At 39.2% G+C, this 23,074-nt stretch overlaps 1 long non-coding RNA gene across 2 annotated transcripts in view; it reads right to left on the reverse strand.

Moving 5' to 3' along the window:
* The window catches only part of LOC142829875 (uncharacterized), a 59,701-nt gene extending 37,780 nt beyond the window's left edge, over positions 1 to 21,921 (reverse strand). For both annotated transcript variants that reach the window (XR_016349797.1, XR_012904756.2), the window contains exon 1: positions 21,631 to 21,921. This is a non-coding gene — a long non-coding RNA (uncharacterized LOC142829875). The remainder of the gene's footprint in view (positions 1 to 21,630) is intronic.
* Positions 21,922 to 23,074: the final 1,153 nt, after the last annotated feature.

Raw genomic sequence — 23,074 nt, forward strand, 5'->3', positions numbered from 1 at the left:
AAGAGAAACAGCAAAGCTGCGATTTATTTGTGAATGTAACATGATCAATTAGGACTTAATAGGTATTTAGAATGGTTCTCTCACTACAAAGGCAATTTTTCCTCCCTATCAACTCATGGGAATGAGCCATATCTATCCTGACTGAATTGGCCTAGTTAACATTGGTTTACACTTGATAAGTAACTCCCTTCTTTTGATATATTAGTGTATATATTATATATCCCTGCCTCTGTAATTTCTACTCCAACACATCTGATGAAGTGGTTTTTACCCATGAAATCTAATGCCAAAGTAAATCTGTTAGACTTTATGGTGTCAGAGGACTCCTCATTGTTTTAATACAGAGGCTAGATACCCTCTGAGAAGTAGTGTGTGTCTACACTACATTCCTCTTTCGAGAAAGGAATGCAAATACAGGCAAGCAAAATTGCAAATGAAGTGCAGATTTGAATTTTCCATGCTTCATTTGCATAATGGCGTCCAGGTGCTTTTTCAAAATACCCTATTTCGAAAGAACAAATGCAGTCTAGACAGGATTATTTAAGAAAAAAAAAACCTTCTTTCAAAATATCCCTTACTCCTTGGTTTAAGGGTTATTTCGAAAGAAGGGTTTTTTTTCCCTAAAATAATTCTATCTAGACTGCGTTTGTTCTTTCAAAATAGGGTATTTTGAAAAAGTGCACGGATGCCATTGTGCAAATGAAGCACAGGAAATTCATATCTACACTTTATTTACAATTTTGCCTGCCTGTTTTGCATTCATCACTCAAAAGAGGATTGCAGTATAGATATACCCTGAGAGCACACTGACAAGTTTTCAGACTAATTGATTGACATTTTTAAAAAGAATAATTTATATAAGTCTTAATTCATATCTGAAGATTTTAAAATATAAAGTTATAAAAATCAGAGATGAAGCAGCAAGACTTAGGAACTATCTTGGAATCAGTCCCCACACTAAGCATATGCATTTGCTTTGCATTATGAAAGTACATTACACAGGCAGTCCCCGGGTTACGTATAAGATAGGGACTGTAGGTTTGTTCTTAAGTTGAATCTGTATGTAAGTCGGAACTGGCGTCCAGATTCAGCCACTGCTGAAACCGATCAGTTTCAACAGTGGCTGAATCTGGACGCCAGTTCTGACTTACATACAGATTCAACTTAAGAACCCCAGGCATCCCCAAGTCAGCTGCTGCTGAAACTGATCAGCGGCTGATTCCAGGAAGCCCAGGGCAGGGGCTTCCTGTAGTCAGCCACTGGTCAGTTTCAGCGGCGGCTGACTTGGGGACGCCTGGGGCAGAGCAGCTGGGGTGCTGCTGGGTTGGTCCAGTAGCGCCACTGCTCCTCGGTGCTACTGGACCAACCCAGCAGCACCCAAGCTGCTCTGCCCCACGCGTCCTGATTCTGCCGCTGCTGAAACTGACCAGCAGTGGCTGAATCAGGACGCCTGGGGCAGAGCAGATGGGGTGCTGCCGGGTTGGTCCAGTAGCACCCAGAGCGGCGCTACGGGACCAACCAGCAGCGCCCCAGCTGCTGTACCACAGGCGTCCGGAGCAAAGCTGCGGAGCACGGGGGCAGCGGGACAGCCCAGACGCACTGTAGCTGTCCTGCTGCCCTCGGGCTCCGCGGCTTTGCTCTGCTTTGCTCCCCGTCCCCCTGGTCTGCAGACCAGGGGGACGGGGAGCAAAGCGGCGGAGCATGCGGGCAGCCCAGACGCGTCTGGGCTGTCCGCTGCCCGCGTGTTCCGCCGCTTTGCTTCTTCTCCCTGGTCTGCTGGAGACCAGGGAGAGGACCCCGTTTGTAACTGCGGATCCGACATCAGTCGGATCCGCGTAACTCGGGGACTGTCTGTATTACCAATACGTCTCCCCTATAGAAAAGTTTCAGAAATATGAGATCCAATATTGCCAACACCAGTTTAGCTCCACTGGAAATCTGAGATTGACAATCTGCCAGCCAGTCTTTTAAGCGTGTATAACCAATAGAATACTTGCAATAGTATCATATATTAGCTTCCAGCTTTGCTAACTGAATCCGCATTAGCAACAGTGATACATTTTTGCAAATAGCTGGTGAATATACATACATCATAAGTTGGTCCATTCACTTTTCAACCTTAAATAAAGTGTCTTAAATAACTATTTAATTTGCATTTTAAAAAGCAGCTTTATTGTGAGTTAATTAAATATTGATTGCTTAAAGAGCACTTACTGAAATTTACTATTAGTACAAGAGATATGCAAAGTTGCTAACTCATTTACACAAATGAGTTAGCATTTATTACTCTGCAATACACATATAATTATGTTCTTACTGTTTGAATGAACTTCCACTGTTACTTGAAAATTGTGTTTAGATACTTAATAGGTATATAATAGGGCCAAAGAAAATTTGTTAGTTCTTAATTACTGAAGACACTTCAGATCTTGGATCCCTGCTTTAATTCAAGTCATGAGTCTCAACAACAACTAAAATTGCATTTTAACTGTATATTTGAAAGTGTGTTACCATAACTCTTGTTCAGGTTTCCTAGGGCCAGGTCCAAAACCCACTGAAATAAATGGGAGTCTTTCTATTGATTTCTGTGTGCTTTGGATGAGAGTTTTATGCTTCTCCTTAAAAAAAAAAAAAAAAAGTACAGGAAACAAGTTATTGTATTTATAAAATACATTTTTTTCCTATAGCCATTAAACTCTTTTTATAATGATATGTTTTCACTGACTCAGTTTTACTAACATTCACTTCATATGTGAACTTTGGGGAGGAGCAATTTGACTTTGGCAATGGGACTGAAAACAGAGGTTTGGATCCAAAGCTACTGTTTATTAGCAATATTTAACAGCTCCAGGTCTCAAATGCATGGCAAAGTTCATGAAACTAAACCAGAATCCAGGATACAAATCCATGAGAAGTCTGGGAATGTTCAAATTTGGAGTTTCCTATGAACTTCACATCAACACCATCTTTCACTTATCGGGGGTGGGGGGAGATCACAGTTGCAATTGAGTTTCAGCTTTTGCAAAGAGAATTGTGTGACTGGCCTATTGCACCCAGTCATACAGAGTCTTTACAGAGTCTCACAAAAGTCAATGGGGTACTACACAGCCAGAGGGGTTCGCCCACAGTTTCCTATACAGAGACAGGACCAAATGTATATAGTAGAAGTCCCACATGTTTTCCCTTTCATTTCCTGACTGTCAAATGGTTCATACAATGAAAGATTTTAAGGACCACTTTAGAAACACACTTGCACAATAGTCAAAAATTCTAAACAAAATGCAAACCAACAAATTAAAGGAAAATTAAATATTTCTATATCTATCTATATGATGCAAAGCAAGCAGTTTTAAGCCAAGCCTTGCTTTTACACTATGTCTTTGTGTTAGTGTGTATTTTCAGGGCATTACTTCCATTTCTTTAGGAGAACCAAAAACCTAAGTGCCATCCAATTATTTAATTTCAGCTGGGTCCCAGTCGATATTCTGTATTATGTTGATCAGATTTTTTAAAAATATTAAGCACACTAGAGCTGATGCAAAACAAAATACCTACTTCACTTGTCTGCAAGCTAAAGAATATGGTGATGAGGCTGGCTGTCTACATTTCAGAAGATGCCTCATCTGGGATTTGATGGAAGAAAGAGTCTTATCTGTACTGGAAGTTCTAACACTTGGGCTACGTCTACACTGCACTGTAGTTTGAAATAAGATACCCAGTTTGAGCTACGAAAATTGCGTATCTTATTTTGAAATAGCTCATTTCATAATTTGGCGCTATCTACACAGCACCAAATTTTGAAATAACCCACTATTCCAAAATGTCCCTTACTCCTTGTGGAATGAGGGTTACAGGGATGATGGAATAGCAAGCTTAGCGAAACAGCAAAATAATGGGCCTGATGTTAAGATGCAGGATAGTTATTTCGGTATACTCCAGTATCCCAAAGTACCGTTGCAGTGTAGACGTAGCCTTGGAGAACAGGCTAACTATTTTCTCAGCAAAAAAGCCTCCTAATGGTAGTGTGGTCTCCCAACCAACAGCACAATGTGGGGAAAGAGGGGATTTAATGTTGAAATGTGTCAATAAGTATCCCAAGGGTAGCAGTGTTAGTCTGTAACTAAAAAAAAAAAAAAAAAAAAAAAAACCCTTAAAAACAAAAAATGATCATGTAGCACCTTAGTGACTAAACAAAAAATATAGATAGTATCACGAGCTTTTGTGGACACAACCCACTTCTTAGGATGAAACCTTCTTCTTTGATCTGAAGAAGAAGGTTGTGACCATGAAAACTCATGGTACTATCTATATTTTTTGGTTAGTTTTTAAGGTGCTACAGGAACGTTCATTGTTTAAGTTTTTTTATCAATAGAAGGTGGGAGTGAATATTTATTATGCTTATATAAACCAGAATCTGCACCTTTGGATGTTCTCCAATCTCCAAATTAAGTTTAGGGAAGCAGTGGTTCTCAACCAGGGGTACATGTACCTATGGGGATATTCAAATGTCTTGCATGTGGCACTTCAACTCTTCTAGGTATTTGCCTAATTTTACAATACGCCAACTAAAATGCACTACTGAAGTGAATAGCAATGAAAATTTCACAATTATTCATAATGCTCTATATATAATATACTGAAATGTAAGTACAATATTTATATTCCAATTGATTTATTTTATAATTACACAGTACAAATGTGAAAGTAAAACATTTTTTAGTCACTAAGTGCTGTGACGTGTGTATTTTTATGTCTGCTTTTGTAAGCAAATAGCTTTTGAGTGAGGTAAAATTTGGGATTATGCAAGAGAAAGCAGATTCCTGAAAAGGGTACTACAGTCTGGAAAGGTTGAGAGCCACTATCCTAAAGGATGTATCCTTGACCCAATCTTATTTACTATTTACCCCCACAAGTAAGATGTTAAATGAATATTTAAATAGCTTCCTGTCCCCCCAAAAAAGAACTCATGGCAATAATTGATAGGAGATTAATCTGTGGTGTTTGCCATGCAAAATGGCCAGAAAATAAAAACAAGCATACAAGTCAGTTAATGCAATTTCCAGTGGCATACTTAGAGGCGACTCCATGGACCAAAGAAGCGATTGTTCTCTTCTTCACATCACTAGTAAGATAGTAAATGTCTGAGGACTTCTATATTGAGGGACAACAGCAAAAGAGAAATTAAAACAGTTCCTCCAGTTCTTCTTTATAAGGAAAGCTTAAAACATATAGCTTAACTACATTATAGCTATGCAAAACATGATCAGCTAAGTAATTGAAAATCAAATCAAGGCTAGAGAAATTATTTGAAGAGGGGGGTTGAACTAGATAATCCCTTGAAGTCTCTTCCAACCCTAACCTTCCATTATTCTCTGACTGCGGAGAATCAGAAGTGTATAATAAGGAAATAATTAGCTAAAACTGAAAGAAAACGGGCAATAAAAATCAGGAACCAATTACTAACAGCAAAATCTATTACTGTACAGAATATTTTTGCCTTGGGAAGTCCCACAACCTGGGAGGGGTCTAGACAGCAGTGCTATTTCGCAATACTTCTGGTATCACAAAATAGCTATTCCACATCTTTTAAACAAGGGACATTTCGGAACAGTGGTTTATTCAAAATATACTTGAAATAAGCTACATGGATGCAGTGTAGATACGCCCCTGAAAATTCAATCTGGAGTAAGACATACAAATGTTATGATGATAATAATAGTACAAAAACAAGACAAAATACTTGAGAACACACCATGCTCTTTCACTGACAGGAAAGATCGTATGAATCTGTAAGGATCTGGGGGGTTTTTTACATTTGTTTTCTGATTCTATTAAATGTTAACAGATTATATATACACATTTCCATATCCCGTAAGGTTATGGATATGTGGGAGTGTGGATATTTTAATATGTCTGAAAAGTCTTTATTGAGGTTGAGACTTTTGAAAGGATTCAATAGTGATTCTCATGAATCCATTTTTTTTTTTCATTTTTGAGCCTTTCCTTGTTATGCTACATATATTCAAATATATTTCCATTATAACTCATTTATTGGGAGCATGAAAGTGGCTAGGGGAAAAAAGTCTCTGGTGGCTGTATTATCTCTTCTGAATATATTATTAAGGTGGGAAAATTGTCATGTATTTGATTATATGACAGTGCACTAGACAAAGTCTACTTTGCATTGATTTGAACACTGAGTTATTATAAAGCCAGAGGACTGCACATGAAAAGGAAGCATAAGTCCCCTTCTGAATCTTGGAAATACTGTACCTTGATTCCAAGATTATAACAAGAAAAGAGTTACATTTTCTATGACTGTTTCATTTAGGTAAAAGGTGACCGGATACACTGAACCTCAACAAATACCAATGTCAGAATTGATGTTTAACTAACTGCCTGATTAAACCTAATTAGCATCTTATCTGAGACATTTGCTGCTCACTGTTACCATTTTGAGACATTGTTAATGTGATTACTTAACAGATCATCTGGTAGGTGTTATTTTTTAGTTTTACTTTGACTACATTCTTACTGAGAATACTGGCCCTGAAAATCAGGACTGGCCAAGTTCCATACAGTGTAGGATATAAGAGTATGGGACAAAAAGGTACTATGCTTCTGTGCTTTTAAAACCCCAAGGTTATCATGCACCAGTTCAGCCTCCAATGTAACATAAAACAGGGGATCAATAGAGCATGGCAATGCTGGGCCCACTTCCCCTCTCCTTTGCCCTTCCCTTATGTTGAGGCACAGAGAGTTGGTGGAGTAAATTCTGTTCCTCGTGCTTCCTCACTGCCGGGGATTCCACTTTGTTGGAGGGACCTAATCCATGGACTAACATACATCTCTTTTGATCTTGAAAAAGCCATTTACCCACTCTCTGGGTGTGTTTACACAGCAAAGTTATTTCAGAATAACGGCCGTTGTTCCAAAATAACTATGTGAGCATCTACACAGAATTTCTGTTATTTCAAAATAATTTTGAAGTAACAGTCAGTTTATTCCAACCTCTGTAAACCTCATTCTACAAAGAGCAACACTTATTTTAAAATAAGGTGTGTGTAGATGCTCCACGTCTGCTATTTTGAAATAGCCCCTCATCAGGGCCATTCTAAGTTATTCCTCCTGGGGCTCTAAATCAAGATAGCACATCTACATTGGAGAAGCTTGCCTTGGACTAATTTTGCGGCTTCTCTGCAGTGTGGACATGCTATTTCAGAATAACTATTCCAAAATAAATGTGCAGTGTAGATGTAGCCTCTGTGTCCTCCTAGACCTACTAGACCTATAACATTCATGTACTTCACAGGGATATTGTGAGACTTAATGAGTTAGTGTTTATAGGACACTTAAGTAGTAAGCTCCTGATATCACCTGCTAAGGAAAGAAGGTGGTACAAAGAGCCTTATTCTCCTTTCCCATCTCCTGCGATTCTAGAAATAAAATTCAATGCAGAAAGCATCAAGTAGTGTTTAAATTCTCCCATATCAACAATGGAGGAGCCTGTTTCCTGAATTAGTGATTCTGCTAACTTGTTTGCAGTGCTGTGATAGCTTTATTGGACCCTGGATATTAGAGACACAGAGTAGGTGAGGTAATATCTTTTATAGGACTTGTGTCAAACCCAAACAGCAGCTTTGTGTAAATTCAAATGCTTGTCTCTTTCACCAGCAAAGTTGCTCCAGAAAAATATATTGCCTCACCCACTTTGATTCTGCTGCTAATAGTCATTGCATGAATTCAATAAGTAGGTTATCATCATTGAAAAGACTTTGTATCCACCAGGATTTTGATAAATCCGTGTGTTAGTTATTGTGAGTTCTCACTTCTCTTGTGAAGGATCGCAAAGAATGGAGTTACAAAAGCTGAATGCATGATGAAACAGATGATATGTTGTATTTTAGACATTGGGTGTAGTACACAGACTAGTTGTCTGACACATGGAAAATAGCAAGGATTATTCTTGTTTTTCTGTAAGAGCGAAAGTTACAATACAATACAATGTATATAATATATATTTCTGTATCTTAGAAATAGCTCAGAATTCATTGCAATATTTAGTAGTTTATCTCAGACCATGAATTAGATAGTAAAACCTTCCAGCAGTAATACAAAATAGAATCTGTTGGGGATTCTTCAGTAAATGCATACTAGGGATGTAAAGCCCCAGAACGCATAGCTATTCTCAGCTACAGTGCTATGGATTATATGGCACTATCTGTCCATGCCTTAATCTATGGAATTAGAAGTATCCTCTCTCCCTGGAATCTAAGTATAGAGAGGCTGCTGCATTCCATTACCCTCCAGTGATATGGCTGTGTCACTCCCCACTTAGTATCCTTCTTGAAGCTGAAGAAGAGAGGTGTATTGTCACTTGTTATCATTGCAGATATCAAGAAAGCTATCTATCAAATCAGGATCTAGGACAGATCCCAGGAGCTGCTAGCTCCACAAATGTGTCAAGGGACTCAGGAGAGGAAGTTTCTTGGATGTTAGAATATGGTACCCATCTTCCAGGTAAAACCGCTATAAGATTGTTACAAGCCAATTTCGATAAACACATTTGAGAAGATTTGTTCAATATAGACCATAGAAACCAAAACCCACTGGGTTTATTCTCCCTATTTTCACACTGTGACACATTTGGAAGTCAGCCACCTCTCCCAAAACAAATCAGTTTCTGAAACCTATACTCAGGAATCACTTGATCAGTATCCTATACAAGAAACAGAAGAGTATCAAGAATGACCTCTCTAACCTTGAAACTCTCATCTCTAGACAAATAACCACACCGGTTAACATCTTACAGGACTTTTATTCTACCAGACAAGAAATCTGCAATACAAACTTCTACTCCCTAGAAAAAAGAAGAGACAATAAACTTTCTAAACCACTCTATGCCACAGGATACTGCAACAGCGACTACCTCAGCCCACCAGATAATATTGCTAACCTTTCTAGCTACAAACTCAACCCAGTAGAAGAGTCAGTCTTATCCCAGGGTCTTTCTTTCTGCCCCACCTCCCCCACAAACTGGGTTTAATTTCGTGGTGACCTTCAACCTTTCTTTCATCACCTCATCTACAAGAATACTTCCAAGTTACCAATGAACATCAATCTGACCAACCCCCCTATCAACATCAAAAGAAAAAAAAATGCTATGTGGACTCCCCCTGACAGTCGTAACTACAATCTGGATTTCTATATTCAATACTTCCGCAACAATGCACAGACTGACATTATGTGCAAACAAGTGACCCACAATCTCAGCCGCGCTGAACACTATGCTATCCAGAGTCTCAAAAACAACTCTGACATTATAATCAAACTAACTGACAAAGGGGGTGCTGTGATCATTATGAATAAGTCAGACTATGAACAGGAGCTCTCTTCTGATCCCACTTCAGAATACCAAAAGAAACTACACTGTCTTCTTAAGGAACTCCCTGCTTCTACTCAGGACCAAATTCACACAGAAACACCTTTTGAATCCCAACCAGGATTATTCTATTTGCTTCCCAAAATCCACAGACCTGGACACCCCAAATGTCCCATCAATTCAGGCACACTCACTACCGGATTATCCAGTTATATAGACTCCCTCCTCAAACCCTATGTTACCAACACTCCCAGCTATCTCCGAGATACCACTGACTTCCTGAGTCAGCAACTTCCTGAGAAAATTACAAAACATCGATAACCTTCCTGATAACACCATCCTTGCCACCATGAATGTAGAAGCTCTCTACACCAATATTCCACATGAAGATGGATTACAAGTGATTAGAAACACTATCCCAGAGGTTACCACAGCTAATCTGTGTAACTATCTATGTAACTTTGTTCTCACCCACAATTGTTTCCAATTTGGGGACAACTTATACCTCCAGATCAGCGGCACAACCATGGGTACCCGTGTGACCCCTCAGTAAGCTAATATCTTTATGGCTGACTTAGAACAACGTATCCTCGAATTCCATCCCCATTACTCCTCCTTTACTTACGCAACATCAATGACATCTTTATGATCTGGACCCATGGGCAAAAAACACTGGCTGCATTCCACAGAGATTTTAAACAACCTATACCCCACCATCAATCTCAGCGTGGACCATTTGACACGAGAGATCCATTTCCTGGATACCACAGTACAAACCACTGATGGCAAAATCAATACCACTCTCTACAAAAAACCCACTGACTGCTACACTTACCTACATGCCTCCAGCTTCCATCCAGGACACACCATATGATTCATCATATATAGTCAAGCCATTAGATACAACCACATCTGCTCCAATCCCACTGACAGACCAAAAACGTCAAGATCTCTACCAAGCATTTGTAAAATTCAATTAGCCACCAGGGGAAATAAAAAACAAATTGAAAGGGCTAGACCAGTGGTCTCCAACCTTTTTACACCCAAGATCACTTTTTAAATCTCAGAACAGGCAAAGATCTATCGCCCCACCCCTTCATTGAAGCCCCACCCTCTCCATTCTCCTCTTGTCCATCACTTGTTATCCCCAGCCCTTACTTACACACTCTGATAAACAGTTTATTTTTAAATTATGCAATATATAAAATTAAAATCACGTGTTTATAGTTATGAAATAAATGGTCTGTTTTTTATTCATGCTATTTAAATCTAAAATGAAGCATTTGTAATTATACATTTTCTGGGGACAGAGTTCGGGGAGTGGTGATGGGAATAGGGAAAGAGTTCTGTAGCTGGGGACAGGGGAGTGGGGAAAGAGTTCTGTAGCTGGGGACAGAGGAGTGGGGACAGGAGTGGGGACAGAGTTCTGTGGCCGGTAAGTGGGAGTTGGGGAGCGGGGTGCCAGTGGAGCAGAGAATCCCATGCATCTGCCTCTTCCCAGGATCCCCCCCCTCCAGAGGGAAGCCAGCATGTGCCTCCTCCAGGCCCGACTCCTCCCCGCCCCCCCCCCCCGGTGCAGGGAAACCCCGCACCCGCCTGCCCTGGGACTGACTCACCCCTCCTGTGCGGTGCAGGGAACCGATACTCCCTCCCGCAGTACACCTGGCAGAGCAGCTAGCGCACTTCCAGAATCGCTGGAAGTGGCGCTAAGCTGCAGGACTTCTGTCCATCCTGGGAAGCCGACGCTACCTCCATTTTCACTTGAGGTAGGTAGTGCGGCTTCTCGGGGGTGGGAAGGAAATGGGGGCGGGGCGGACAGGACGCCTCGTGATCGACTGGTCGATCACAATCGACCTGTTGGTGACCACGGGGCTAGACGAATACCCAGAAACCATTTACTTCAAGATAGGCCCAAGAAAACCAACAACAGAACGCCACTTATCAGCTATAGCACCCCAACTTAAACCCCTCCAATACATTATCAATAACCTACAACCTATACTGGAACAGGATACTACATTCCGAGAGGCCCTGGTCACAAATAAAGAGCTCTCAAACTAGCTGTTCCTCACCTTTCCCTGCAATACTGTATCAAAGAGATTACTTAAGATTAGGGTGTGCCACATAGCGGGTGTATTTAGATAATCACTTTCTTTTCATTACTATTACATGACTATGGATGCAAATGTGTGTTAGGCATGACAGCTGGATTAAGGAAATGATTAATGGTTATATATGTCTTCTCATCACTGAGAATTTACTAATCCAAAAAGTACATTCTGCTTCCCTGGACATACTGAAGAGAGGCAGCATATCTCAAGCATATGGCACATTAGCATAAAAGGCATGAGCTCAAATCAATCCCAGAACACAGGTCACTTAAATCCCACCAGTTTAAAATGTAATCTGCTATCACTAGTTTGTAATTTTGTTTCTAAATTTCCTTGTGCTTTATTTGTGGGATTGATAGTAAACATCCACAAGGAATGCTACATCAAATTTAATAACTGGAAAACAAATAACGGTAAATATTACATTAAAAATTACTCTAAGACTTTTGTCTTGTAATACACAAAGTTTTGTACAACTATAAACAGATACATCAGGAACAGATACAGACTCATATGACAAATACATGGTTTCAACAGCTTTAGTCTGATTCTATGTAAAGACCACCTTTTTTAAATTATGCAAATTAGACTATGTCCTACTTTCAGGGAAGTAAGAGTTTCTTTATTTCTCACTATAGTCTCAATCCATTCTTTTCTAAATCCTGTGGCTTCACAAAGCTGGATTGTTTTTTTAAAAACATCTGTATGCAAAACTTTGGAGAGACAGCTAGAAAATCTGGTCATTTGCAAAGAAGTCTTGTTTTACATCCTTATTCCGTGTTTCATTATCAAATTGCACTGAGAATGCTCTATAGTCTGGTTTTGCTTAAATTATGAAAATAAAAGAAAAAAACTGAGGCTTAAATCATTTAAAGGAAACCATAGCCTATTACCACAATCATAGTTGTCCATTTCAGAGCTTTAAACTGGCAGTTTGCAATACTCTGTTAGGAAAAAGAGTCCAGCAAGTAACCAAGTCACCCTAGCTAGTTATTCCCTGCTGGAATGCAGCTGATGTCTAATTCCTATAGTCCTCTTCCACATCAAACCCCAGTGCTGAATGGGAAGTGGGGGGTATTGAGATGGGGGCAAGAGGCATATGGGATGAGGTAATTCATCCTGATGGAAAGCAATCCTGTTCTGCTGCCACCATCTTTCCTCGGTGATTCCATTAGATGATCCTGTCATCTGAAGAAGTGGGTTGTGCCCATGAAAGCTCATGATACCATTTACAAGTTATGTTAGTCTTTAAGGTGCTACTAGTCTATTAGTTATATTTTGATTTTTCATTGTTTCAGTCCTGATTGTGTGCGTCTTGCAGTTCTAGAGAGATGGATTAAAAAGATGCTTATGAATTAGAGTAAAAAACTGGAAACAAAGTTAAATTTTCATAGAAAACTTCCCTCCTTTTTAATCCACATGTAAAACCTCTATGAATAGATTTATCAACATTTTTCACTTGATAAAATTTTATCTAGCTTTAGTGAGAAGCTATTGTTTTCCATTCCTCCTCTCCCCCAACTAAACCAAGCCAATGATGACATCTTGCACACCAGCTTACAGTTCATCATTTGACACTTTGGAACAGAAGGAGTTGTTTTTGCCCTTGCTCTCACTTACCAATAATATATTCATGTTTATTTTGGGGATTGTGATACATCTCTATTCAATCTCTGCTTTGGAGCCCTCTAAACTTATTGTAGATTGTTCATTTTGTCTTATAAATAAACTAATGTTAGGGTAGCTTTTTTTAAAATATAAATATGGACAGATAATAATACTGTGCAGATTTTTATATTGTTATCAGGTGATTCTTTAAATGAACTGAGTATTAACAAAAGACCTGCATGATGTTCACATCTGGATGGTGGGGAATTATATTAAATTAATTTAAATCTTGTCATGCTGAAATAGTTTCATCTGAAGTACTTATTAGATTAAGTCATTTTTTGCAGAGATTCATTTTGATAAAAATCACAAATACCATATCCAGACATGAGTCCTTGGGCTGTTCATCCTCTGATAAACGTATTGCTTCTGGGTTTTTGTTTTTTTCCATACTACAAGAGCCAGATAATACCTTAGTAAAACTGAAATGCAGATACAAATGTCTTTGTTACTTCTATCACTGATTATTTTAGAGTCTTCTGGCGTGGGTTCCCATAGATTGCAATCAGTAGACAGCTGAATTCTAGCTAGATCCAGTTGGCTTGAGTATATTAATCCCATTGTAAAAATATCTACTAGGTGCCAATAATTTTAATTTTATTTTCATGGTACTATATAATTGAATAAGAACATTCTTAATATCAAGCTTGACTTTCTAAGATATTTGTTCAGTGCCAAGATCTAAAGATAAGGAGCATTATATAAAACCTAAGAGCAGATGTGTGTTGTTGATTATTTATTATAACTAGAGCTTTCCAGAGGACAATTTCATGTCATCAAAACTTTCAGGGTTTCAAAATTTGCATTCATACCACATTGTAACAAAATCAAAAACTGAAGAAGAAGAAGGGGGAATAACCTGAAAGCTTTTATTAAGAGGTCCATTTCCCCAGCCTTTGGAAAATGAAATCGGTGTCCATAAAGTTGAGTCTATGAAGTTCAGAAAGCCCACTGATTAATTTTGTTAAAAGAAATACTGATTATGTTAATTACTATTTAATAGATTAAGTTGTCCTTTTGCCAAGAATCGGCTGGAAGAGATAAGGTAAGATGCAAGAAGACTTTTGCCTAGTTGCACATCCCTAGAAAGGAAAATAAATAATCACATTCCCTGCATCTGGGAGAGAACAGAGAATATTGCTTCCATATGTAATCTTCTGGCTGCTGTAATATCTTTACCTAATTTTGATTGTTGATCTTAATAGGTGGGTTCTGGGAGCTTTCAGTGCCCTCGCGATATACAGAATGTCAGATGGAGCCAGTGGTCTCTTCTAGCCATAAAACCTCATGATTTACTCTGGGGACACAAGTTGGCTCTATAAAGGATAGGGAAGAGGGAAGACTGTAGGCCTCCCTAACCCGCATTAGCCTGTGAGTTGTGCCAAAGGAAGCATGCTGCCCCATTCTAAAGGAAAGGGCAATGAGAGCTTCAGACTTAGATCTGTGGCCAAAATCTAGCCTGTGTTTCATATTAACATTTTCTCTACATAAGTGTCAGGCAGTAATTGGAGTTAATTATCACCACTACTTTTTGCCACACATTGTCATAATTTTAAACTTTGCTACTCCAAATGCAGCTGCCACAACAGTAAAAATAAAATCAAAGTATTTTCTTGAACTTTTTTTTTTTCAAATTGAGCTGTGTAATGGTGACAGGTTCCTGAAAATTGCCAGCTCAACACTTTTAGAACATATTTGAATACTTGGTGTTTGTTCACTATTAAATGTTGTAATTATAATTAAAAACAGCCCAAGGAGGAATAAGTATGCTGGAGCTTCTGAGGCACTGTGAATGGCAAACAAGTACACATGCTAAATTTAGTAATGGGAAAGCTAGTGTGGTTATCATAGATGTTCTCTATAACCTCTTTCTTTCAGTTACCGTGGAGATGAATATGTAGACACCTGAACATTTTCCCTGGGAGCTACAAGCTGCTCATAAAATAAAGTAAGAGCATGCACTAGTCTCCCTTGAGAAGAGCTGAATATTCCTGACTGAACTTCTGTTTCCACAGTAAAGGGGCAAATCCAAATATTTGTACTGATATGCACCATTGCAGACTCATGGAAACAGACAGGTATTTAACAGCTGTGAATGTCAAGCCACCTGTTGATGTCAAAAGTGATATGTAGATATATAGCCGGACTACAATCCTCACTCACGCTCAGCACCATATAGACTCTGATTCATATCAGTAGGACTACGCGTGGAGTAAGATACTAAAAGTTCATGACTAAAAGTGGAAGAATCAGGATGATAAAAATAAGCACTCAGATGCTTATACTTGTATTGGTATTAATTATTTGTATTACAGCAACAGACATCAAAGCTTACATGTAGCTGTGAGAGCTAGCCATACCTTAGCATCGTCCTGAAAATGAAAGTATTACTGACAGTGGGATGCTTCCAGGAGATAAAGGTGGATATTGGACAAACAATCATTGAAGTAACATCACAAGAGCCAGCCACAGGCAGACAAAAGCATTGTGAAAGTACTCAGCTGCTTATGCAGGGAGATAAATGCAGAAAACAAGCTGATCTTTCAACTGCAAATTTCAAATGCCTTAGGTTCCACTTTGGAAATGCTATGTAAGGTGCGTGCCTGCTGGAAACCAGTACAAAGTCCCAGGATACCTTCAACATACACTTTTTTAAATGTTTAAAAAGTTTTAAAACCTTTAAAAAATTAAGATTTTTCAAAGAATTTTACATAAACATCAGAAGTAGGAATTTATTCTTACTAAATAAAAACAACATAGCTAGAGTGAAATTCGCAAAAGTGCTCAACATAACACTGCTTTAATAAAGTTGGTGGTAAAACTTCCGTCGACTTCAATAAGATCAGATTTCAGCCAATGCTGACTACTTTTGCACCTCGCTGGACTAAGGTAAGATAGAATTTACTAATGACGGACTCAGAGACTTTAAATGTATCTGTATACTTATTAAAAAAAAGTGAAATAGCATAGAGTAAAGGAAAAGAAAAATCAAATGAAGACAGAAATGCCAAGGTCATTGAAATCTTGTAACAGAAATCTTAGTATTAAGATGCAGAGTCCAAATGCTAGTCAAGACCCAAATGGTTAAGGGTTCCAAAGTACTCACTGTAAAATCCAGCCCATATCAAATATGGAAGTTGACTCATATGAAGTTGCAAACATTTGAGAACTCAACACAAAACCAGTTTCATTTGTACATAGCTTGTGACATCAACCAAAGCAAGCAAGGAAAATGACTATAATAAACTAAAACAATGAAAACCAAATGGCTAGAGCTGGTCAATAATACTCTATTAAAATGTTTGTTATAAAAAAAAATGTAGCTTCCACAAAAATTGAATTTAAGAAAAATTCAATTTTCAGCCAACTTTTTCAAATTTCTCTTAGGACAACTGTAAAATATTTTGCTTTGTGCTGAATCAAATTAAATTGAAAGACACTGGTTTGTTGAACTGATACATATTAATATTGACCTGAGCCAAAATGTATCTGCCGTGGGGCCTCATGCTTCCATTATCCTCTATGGGCCAAACTCCTGTCAGGACATCTCTCCTTGATACACATAAGTCTCCCCTCTGTTCAAATTGCCATGATTCATCATTGTGTCAGGAGAGATTGTGTCAGCCCAGCAAAATGCCTAGGTTACAGGAAAGGGGCTGGAATATCAATCATCATGTTTATTGCCAAAAGCAGCTATAAGGCCTTTCTAGCAGCTTTCACATAACTAGGCAATCCAGGTGGCAGGTGGCTGAATGACTATGACCTTGCTGCCATCCTTTTCAGTTTGTTTTTAAAATTCCTGAAGTACGGAGCTTTGGAAAACAGGAAGTTTCACATATTTGATTTAGAAATGCAGCTATACAATTAACAGCTTAAAATCATTTAAATTTCTTCCCCTTTGATTTTAACACTTTTAAACGACATATTACTTTGAGCATAAAAGGGGGGAGGGATATGGCTGGTGGACTCTTCAAGTGAATTCTTCAGTAAACTTACCTGAAAATCCCAGCAGCAGATGAAAGAACACTAAAAACCTGTTGTTGATCCACTCAAAGACCACTTTATATGTTGGAGTAACTATAGATTTGGGAAGCTCTAATCTGTTTTGTGTGTGTGTGTGTGTGCGCGCGCGCACATGCGTGTATGCGCGCGCGCGCTCTGGAGAATAAATAAATTAAAAGCTTTAAGTGATAGCACTTCAGTTATATTGTTTATACCAATCATTTATCAGGTAGACATGCTGGGTCTCCATTGATTTATTTCCTGACACTACTCTGCGAAGAGTACATCAAGAGCTTTCAGTTCAGAACACCCTGGTAACAATGGGAGTTACCAGATAATAACCACCGTACATTATGGAAGACATAATCCAGCCAGAGAGCCCACCTTATAGAGGAGAATGAGGCATGAGGTTTGCAAACTACAGTTCCCCTGAGGGACTGATAACTCCAGTGCACAGATTGGATCAGTTTGCTATCAAGATATCGACTTTTTAAATTGAAATATTTAAAAGCTTCCCATTAAAAAAACAATTATGGTTCACCCAATTTGAGTTCAAAAATTTCAAAACAATGACATTTAGCACTGTATGATCATTGATTTTTGATCAACTTGACAAAGGAGATTTTAGAATAATTTATTGAACTGAGAGAATAAAGATATCTAAACTGTAACTGTCAAGTGAATTCACTTGGTAATATTACAGCAGAATGCTCAGACCCTCTATAAGAAGCACTACTCACTTCAGATGTAGCTAAAACCCCAGAAATGCAACTAAAATAAAAGCTGAAACACAAGTAAAAAAGGGAATAATACTTCCAATTTGGTATATGTGAAAGGAAGAATGGTTTGTATTCATGCAGTTTGGGGTTTGGTTGAATGCAGCTGTTGCTTGGTACGGGTTCAATTTAAAAAAAGAAAGAAAGGGATTCCTTGATCATTCCATCCGTTCGCTATTGTAGAATCACTGAATTCAGTAAAACTAGACTGTTCCTCTATCCTGTGCATAAATACTGAATCCCCAATTTGACAAGGTAAGCAAAACACCAATGTGTGGTAGGGTGTCTGAGGATAACTGTTAGCTGCTTGCTTACTGGCTAGTAGGATCGTATCATCTTCAAAAGACTTTTAAAGTAAAAGGCAATATAGTACATCACAAAATATTACTTGGTGCTGTTGATGTTCAATTTTCAGAGAGACTCAGCAGAAACATTGATATTAAAACTTTAATACTGCTTCTGAAATTGTGAAGCATTTTCCTTCTAAATTCCCAATCCACAGTTCAAATGGCAAGAAGTTTAAAGCCACAGAAAATGTTATTTTCTGGGGTTTATTTCTCCCAATGGGATAAATTTGAAGCCTATATACATATAATCTATATCTGTAGAGAGAGATATCTAGAGAGAAACTAGAAGATTTACTCAGGGTTGCTTGGATCCTTAATTCAATTTTTGTTTTTATTCATTTAAATCATTCCTCTGAGGAGGGGCTGGGGATGAATAGTTTAGAATTCAGGCTTTCCCAGGGAGGGAGGGAAGGAGGGAGAGAGACCTACTCCAACCCTTTCTCACTGCTAAAACTTGGGGCCAAGTGAGAAGCACTTCTCCATGACTGCTGCACCTCAAGGAAGCATATCCAGATGAAGGTGCATGTCTCCTTGCTGGAGCAGGTCCATGTTTGTCCTCCCCATGCATCCCCAGCCAGAATGAGAAACACAATAAACTGTGCCTTTTCCCCTGGCTACCTGATGAAAAGGAACCATCAGTAATTTTCCCATGCGAATTGGGGGGGGGGGCCTCCCTTCCCTAAAGGGCACTTGGGGGTGGGAGGCTCAGGGCTAGGGCAGTCCTGGTGGGGGGAGGGAGGGAGAAAGCGTACCTCCAGCCAGCCCCTTTCACCTGCCTGGTGATTGTCTCTTCTCTGTATGGTTTCATCAGAAGCAATCCCATTCCAGGCATATCCCATTTTCCTGAAATAATCAAATCCTTACCTTGCTTTAAGCTATGTTAAGCGGAAGCTGTATACCAATATTGGTGATCCTAGCTCTTTCCATTTAGTAGGAAATCTTGAACAGAGATGGATTGACAGACAAACTATCAAATAGATCGATATATCTTTTGTTGGATTGTTTTTAACAACTCAGACTGTTGTTATGCACACACACAGAGACACCAAAGAAACATGAAAGGCATTCTGCTAGTCACATAGTTGTTTATACCATAGCTGTTTTAAGGTTACTTGTTGGTTTCTTTATTTTTAATAATTCAGAAAATAAAAGGCCTGTACAAGATATGGGTTATACTGCCCTGCTTCCTAAGTGCTGGAAAAATTCTCACCTTATCACTAATAAGGAAAAAGGATTATTATGCAGCTCTAGGGCATATGATCAGAGTAACACTGACTTTGTACGCATGAGGTACTATCAGTTTTAATAAGTGAGTCACCATGAGAAAAGTAGGGAAATAAGGGTACGTCTAAACTACATGGCTCCGTCGACAGAGCCACGTAGATTTGGTTTTTTTTGGCAAAGGCAAATGAAGCCGCGATTTAAATGATCGCGGCTTCATTTAAATTTACATGGCTGCCGCGCTGAGACGACAAACAGCTGATCAGCTGTTTGTCCACTCAGCGCACTAGTCTGGACGCTCCCCTGCCGACATCAAAGCCCTTTGTCGGCAGCCCCGGTAAACCTCATCCCACGGGGAATAACGGGGCTGCCGACAAAGGGCTTTGATGTCGGCAGGGGAGCTTCCAGACTAGCACGCTGAGCCGACAAACAGCTGATCAGCTGTTTGTCGCCTCAGCGCGGCAGCCATGTAAATTTAAATGAAGCCGCGATCATTTAAATCGCAGCTTCATTTGCCTTTTCCTATCTGTCTAATCTACATGGCTCCATCAATGGAGCCATGTAGTCTAGACACAGCCTAAGGGAGTCATTTTTTGTTGGATTGTTTATAACAACTCAGATTGTTGTTAATTTCTCAGGACAGGAACCTGACATGTGTTCATTTATAAATCTCTATTATGCCCATACATGGTACTGTATAAAAATAAATACACTTCTTGTAAAATCCATAGATCTTGCTGCCATTTATGGTCTGCTCACAGAATATCTGACATCCAGGGTTATGTCTACACTACATTGATCTATCGGAAAAAGGTATGCAAATTGTGGAGTGCAATTTTCATACATTTTTCCAATAGTTTTTTTGGAAGACGCTTTTCTGAAATTTGGCCTGTCTACACTGGGCCAAATTTTGGAAAAGCCTCCTTTTTCAGAAGATCCCTTCTTCCTCGTGGGAGGAGGAAGATGGCTTTCGAAAGAGCACGTCTGCTCTTCCGCAAAAAAAAAAAATGTGGAAGAGCAGACACATTCCCTGGATGCGGCGGAGTTTTTCTGTGATACCCCCGTAGTCTAGACATAGCCTAGGTACTGTACTCACATTAAATTTCTTGCATAGTGGACGCTTGACTAAACATAGCATGGATTGTGTCTGCCTCTATGGCTTGAAAAATAGTTGTGTTTATTATGTTCTACATGGTTTTACACAACATGGACCTTATTGAATAAAGATTAAGTATTTTCATTTATTTTACAAAATTCATCCAACAACTAGATATCTAGGGAAAGTTATTTTCCATCAACACTTTTGTCCTTTCTTGATGTTAGCTGTAATGATTTGAGTATGTTTTTTTGCACTGCACTTTGCATACCTATGTGCAAACTCACCACCCAAGGAAGGAGACTCCAAACCCTGAGTTACAGGTTAGAATGAAATTTAACCAGAGTTACATTACATTTTTTAATTGAGCCAATGAAGCATCTCATTTTTGGTTGGTAGCTAGCTGGATTATCAGAAGCACAAGCTGTAATATGAGTCACCAAAACAGATTTCCAACTTCTGTGAGCAGCTAATGTTTTTTGCTGCACAAGCACTGTAATGTTTGTGAGAAAGATTACACATACCCACATGCTTTGCCCAGTAAATAGGAAAACAAAACAAAAATCAGAGTTGTTAGTGACTGATGCATGTTATGCAATAGAACAGAATGGAATGTTATTGAATAAATATATGAAGATACAGTATTAATTTTTAAAAATATTGTAAAATATAAAACAAATAATATCAACAGTCTCAGAGGAGTAGCCATGTTAGTTTGTAACAACTTAAAAAACACGTTGTCTTGTGGCACCTTAGAGACTAACAAAAGTATTTATAGTGTCATGAACTTTTTGTGGGCAAAACCCACTTCTTCAGATGAGCTTGATGCTATATATATTTTTGTTAGTCTCTGAGGTGCCACAGGAGTATTCATTTTTAAATGATATCAAATACTTGTCTTATTTTAACGACACATCGCATCATGAGTAACTGGAAAGACTTGGGGGTCTGACCATGAGGTCCCAGCATGAGACTGTAGCCAGAAAAGCTAATGTAATCCTGAGATGCTATCACGAGCTAGACTCACCAGCAAGGCGCCATCAGCTGGGGAATTAGCTTGCTTCATTGGGCTCCTTCCTCCAGCTGGTATCTCCCCATGCTCTTCTTTAACCACGGTGTCCTCTTCAGGATACTGCCCTCCGGCAGTACCCACTCCTTCTCCCACAGCCCTAGTAACTTCAGGCCTTGCAGCCTGGGGGCTTATTTGGCCAGATCCTCCCCAGCCCTGCCTTCCTTCCCCAGAACTGCTCTTCCTCCAGGAAGCCTCCCGCTTCCCTGGCAGTCAGGTCTCTACTGCTCTCCAGCCAGAGCAGCAATCTGTTCTCCCTCCCTCCAGGAGTCCTTCTTTATATAGGCCCCAGCTGGGCCCTCATAAGCAGAGCTGCCTCAGCTGGGGCTTCACTCTCAGCACTCACTCAGGGCTGGGGTTTTGCCCTTGAAGGGCCAGTGCAGGGCAAATGCCCTGTCACAGATGCATAAACAGGAGAATCTTATGTAGGACTAGAGAGGTCACTTTACCTCTATTTGGCACTGGTCTGATTCCTGCTGGAATACAGTAAAACTCCAATAGTCCGGCATCCAATAGTCCGGCACTCCTGATAGTCCAGCATCAAAATGGCAAGAGCCTACTGAGTGAACTTCGGCAAAAAATGAGTCACAAGGTAACAGCGGCAGCAGCTGAACTGAGCAAAAAGGGTAAAAAAGGCTTAAAAAAACTAAAACATTACAGTATACTGTATACAGTATGTACAATAAAAAGGGTTTAGAACACTTTATATACAGTATATAATGTATACAGTATATATATAACCATCTTATAGTACCTCCTGATAGTCTGGCATATCTGATAATCCGGCACCACCTAGGTCCCATAGGTTCCGGATTATCGGAAGTCTACTGTACTGTGTCCAGTTCTAGTGTCCACAATTCAGAAGCATATTGATAAAGTAGATAGAATTCACAGAATAGCCATGAGTATACTTAAAGGATTAGAATACATGCCTTACAGAGACTGAGCTCTTTGAGTCTATTTAGCTTAATGTAGAGACAGTTAAAGGATGACTTGATTACAGTCTGTAAGTATTGACATGGGGAACAGATATTCCATAATGGGCTGTTCAGTCTAGAAGATAAAGGTTAACAATCCAAGGGCTGGAAGTTTAAGCAAGACAGATTCAGAATGGAAATAAGGTGTAATTTTTCACAGGGAGGATAATGAACCACTGGAACAATTTACCAAGCACTGTGGTAGATTATCCATCACTGACATTTCTGAAAATCAAGATTGGGTATGTTTTTAAAATGTCTGTTTTAGGAATTATGGGGAAGTTCTATGGCCTATTTTATACACGAGTTCAAGTTAAGTGTTACAATGGTCCCTTTAGGCATTGGGAACTATGAATGTATGAAGTGATGCCATTTTCTATTACTATTTTTCAAATGTTAGATACAGTACTCTAAAACATAAGTCC

This window comes from Pelodiscus sinensis, chromosome 6 (assembly GCF_052426305.1).
Source record: "Pelodiscus sinensis isolate ZL-2025 chromosome 6, ASM5242630v1, whole genome shotgun sequence".
Lineage (NCBI taxonomy): Eukaryota > Metazoa > Chordata > Testudines > Trionychidae > Pelodiscus > Pelodiscus sinensis.